A 4,154-nucleotide genomic window follows, 5' to 3' on the forward strand; every position below is an offset into this window, starting at 1 on the left:
CTACTAGTTTCTTTCTGGGTCTCTGAAAGCACTTACTCTTAGAACTCTTGCTCTGGGGAAAGCCAGCCATCATGTTAAATAAATAAATAAATAAATAAATAAATAAATAATGACGACCATGAGACTGCCATGTCATGAGGAAGCCCAAGCTAGCCATATGACAGGGGCATGTGGAAAAAGGATTCCTGACCTGCCCCTAGCAATTGCAGCCATTCCCAATCCCAACTGAGGTGGAAGAAAATTACGTCAGATGGAAACTTGGATCTAGACAGATAAATGAGCAGCACCAGAAATGGTGAATCAGTGCATACATAAAGAATAATTTTTTTTTCTTGTTAAAAAATTACTTTAAAAGAGATCATTGCTTAAGTAAAAATAATAGCAGGGTATTTATTGTAGAGTTTATAACGTGTAGAAGTAAAATTATGACAATATGGCCATAACAGTGCAAAGTAGGAGAGGAAGAAAAAGGAAGTATACTGTAGCATAGTTCTTAAAATATACTTTAAAGTGGTAAAATATTTTTTAAAGGTATGCCGTGATAACTTAAAAGACATATATTGTAAACCCTAGAGAAGGAGTTGGCAAACTACAGCCTGCCAGCCAAATTTGGTCTGCCCAGTGTTTTGTAAATAAAGTTTTATTGGAACACAGCCAAGCTCATTTGTTTTCATATTTGCAGGACCCACAGAGCTAAAATATATACTCTCTGGCCCTTTACAGAAAAGCTTGCCATCCCTGCCTTAGAACAACCACTGAAAATATCAATGAAACAAAGAAGTATAGGTAGTAAGTCAATAGTGGAGAAAAATGGAAACATTAAAAATGCTCAATTAATCCAAAGGAAAACAGAAGAAGCAGAAAAAAGTACCACTTAAGCTCCCTGCTGCATCCCATGGAATTGAGTGTCCACTGGAGCCCTCTCTTCCCTTGTCTTCTGTGACTCAACCTTCATTTCCTTCTCCCCACCAGGCTGCTCTCTCTCTGTCTCCTTCCCAGATCCCCCTTCGCCCGCCCCTCTCTTAAATGCTGGCACTCTCTCTACCTCACTAGCTTGCCTGTCACTTGCTGCTTGCATCCTCCTCTCCAGACAAACAGAACATCCACAGTTCTTAATACTTCATGCTCTTTCATGTGTCTGAGTCTTGGCCCATGATATTCCCTCCTCACTCCTTCCATACTCCAATCCCTACCCCTCTACTGCCCTGCCCCTTACACATTTTTTGTCCTCCTAACTCTGGTTAACTCCAGCTCAAATTTAAGATTCAACTTAGACATGCTCTCATTCACCATAAGCCTTCCCTCACTCCATCCCACCCGTGCCCAAGATTCTTTCTACTATTAAAGTACTTACTCCATGGAATTATAATCATTTATTTACTTTTTTTTCTTCTACATGAGACCTAACAACCTTGAGATCAGGAATAATATCTTATTTGGCTTTTTTTTTTTTTTTGGTATCCCCAATACAGAGCTATACCAAATAGATGTTTAATAAATATTTGTTAAGTAAATAAATGAAAGGTTAAATAAATATCTACTTACAAAATGAAGATATTATAAAATAGTAATAATAGGAGCTGACATTTATTAAAGCATACTTATATGCCTAGCCCTATCCAATGTGCTTTACATGCATTAATTTATTTAATATTGATAGCAACCCTATTAGGTAGGTAGGTATTATTTATTATCCTTATTAACTGGAAGGTTAAGCAAGTTTTTCAAAGTGATAAAGAAATAATCAAGATTTAAACCTAGGCAGTCTGATGCAGAGCCTAAGATCTAGAATCTCAGTTGAAAGAAACCTTAGAGATTATGTATTCTAACCCTTTCTCTCCACAGATGAGGAAGCTGAGCTTCACAGAGCTGATGTGTCTTGACCCTTAAAAAGGACAACCAAACATTCAGAAACACTCACAAATTTTTGTCCTATTTAACTTGTAAACTAAGTATCTCCAACTATAAACACCTCCAGAAAATAGCACCGTGTGATTATAATTGGATTATAGGGCAGCAGATACAGAAGGCTTCTTCCAGCAGCTACTGGGATGTGCAGAACTTTATAAAAGTATTGAAATCCTTGGAAGAGAGAAGGATGTTGCCAAAGATAGAAGAAGATTAATTCAGAGAGAATGTCTGGGTTAAAACACAACAACAAAAATACACTAAAAATGGAAACTGAAGAAAGATAATAGAGGGCAGAAATGCAATAGCTTTGTCATCTATAAATAAGCAGTCATAATTGACATTATATGAAATTCATTTGTGCTTGTGTTTATGAAATGTAGCGCAATGAAAACTCAATACGCTGAATTTATTTTTCCATTAATATAGGTACAGCCTGATAAGAAATTAAGTCCTACATTCCTACTCATTCCAAAACAGTTAGTTTTCGTTTTTGTTTTTGTTTAGCTTTCAAAATAAATAAGATAGACTCTGAAGTTGACTGTTTTACCACCCCCTAAGTAGGATTTAAAACTTTTACATTAAAATTGAGGAATGGTTATATATTTATTATTCTTTCTAGTGGAGTGTTTTTTTTTAATCTCAAATATTTAGTTCTCTCTTTAAGCATATACTACAGGCAAAATAATTCTGTGTAATAATTCTGATGGTGAGACAGGTGATATCAGTTGCAAAGGGCAGGTAGAATATATTCTACATTCCCAGTGTCCTAACATAAACAGACTATTAACATAAACTGCTTCTTCTCAAGCTCACATGGAAAGAAAAAACAAAGTTGCCGCTGAGACCCAAGAAATCAATGCAGACAAAGAGGAGAGGAAGAGAATTTCTCAAGAATAACCTGATAATCATGGGGTGCAAAGTCTGGCAGTTTTAGTTTTAAGTTTTTGCTTAATGAACTTTCAGTAAAAAAAAAAAATTATGTAAATTCCCAAAGGATCATCCACCTAGATGGGTTCAAATACTGAATGTTAAATTAGAACTATGGTTTTGACTTTGATTATGATGGAAATGGATGTAGTATTTTATTATTTAGTCTTAATTTCTTATTCAGTCTAATTATCCTTTGAGGTACTTTTCTAGATTAAAGAAAATATCCATGGTGACAACTATCTGTTAAATAAAAATTACATCCTAAAGCACATTAAGATATTTTGTTCAAGTTTATAAGAAGGTTAAAAAAATTCTATAGCATGAATATATATTTCCCATCTATGAGTGTAGTTTTCAACTTTCCAGACTGGTCTTTTTAGTCCTTTAAAAGTCACCTCTGGATTAAATATCAATCTTTCTCCTTAAGGAGATAAATTGTGGGTGTTTTCTTTTTATGAGGCAATAACTGTAATCTCTACTAAATAAACTTGGGGGCTGTGGTATTTATAGGAAATAAACTCAAGGCTAAAAAGCTAAAGGGTTTTTTAGCCTAGCATATAATTTTAATAGAGTATTTCCAGGAGTTAACCCTCAGGTTAACTAAGTTATACTGAACTGGCATCTCTCACTACTTTTCCATTTTCTTCAAGATCCTCTTTACAAACTCCATATTTCCGGAGGATGGTTCTAAAACTTCTGTGACAAGTTTCTCATTTTCTCCATAAAGAATGTTTAAAAAAAAAAAAAAAAGTCAATCCAAACTCTCTGTTGAACTCACTAACTATGAAGTCATAACACAGCACTCAGAAATTAAAAAGAAGGAGGCCGAGCGCGGTGGCTCATGCCTGTGATCCCAGCACTTTGGGAGGCCGAATGGGGGACGGATCACCTGAGATCAGGAGTTAGTTTAGTAGAAACGCTGTCTCTACTGAAAATACAAAAATTAACCCGGGGGCAGTGACTCACACCTGTAATCCCAGTACTTTGGGAGGCCGAGGCGGGCAGATCACGAGGTCAGGAGTTCAAGACCAGCCTGGCCAGCACAGTGAAACCCCATCTCTATTTTAAAAATACAAAAAATTAGCCAGGCGTGGTGTCACATGCCTGTAATCCCAGCTACTCAGGAGGCTGAGGTAAGAGAATTACTTGAACCCAGAAGGCAGAGGTTGCAGTGAGCCGAGATCACGCCACTATACTACAGCCTGGGCAACAGAGCGTGACTCTATCTCAAAAAAGAAAAAAAAGAAAAAAAATTAGCTGGGTATGGTGGCAGGTGCCTGTAATCCCAGCTACTCACAAGGCTGAGACAGGAG

Source organism: Mandrillus leucophaeus, unplaced genomic scaffold (genome assembly GCF_000951045.1).
Source record: "Mandrillus leucophaeus isolate KB7577 unplaced genomic scaffold, Mleu.le_1.0 Scaffold560, whole genome shotgun sequence".
NCBI lineage: Eukaryota > Metazoa > Chordata > Mammalia > Primates > Cercopithecidae > Mandrillus > Mandrillus leucophaeus.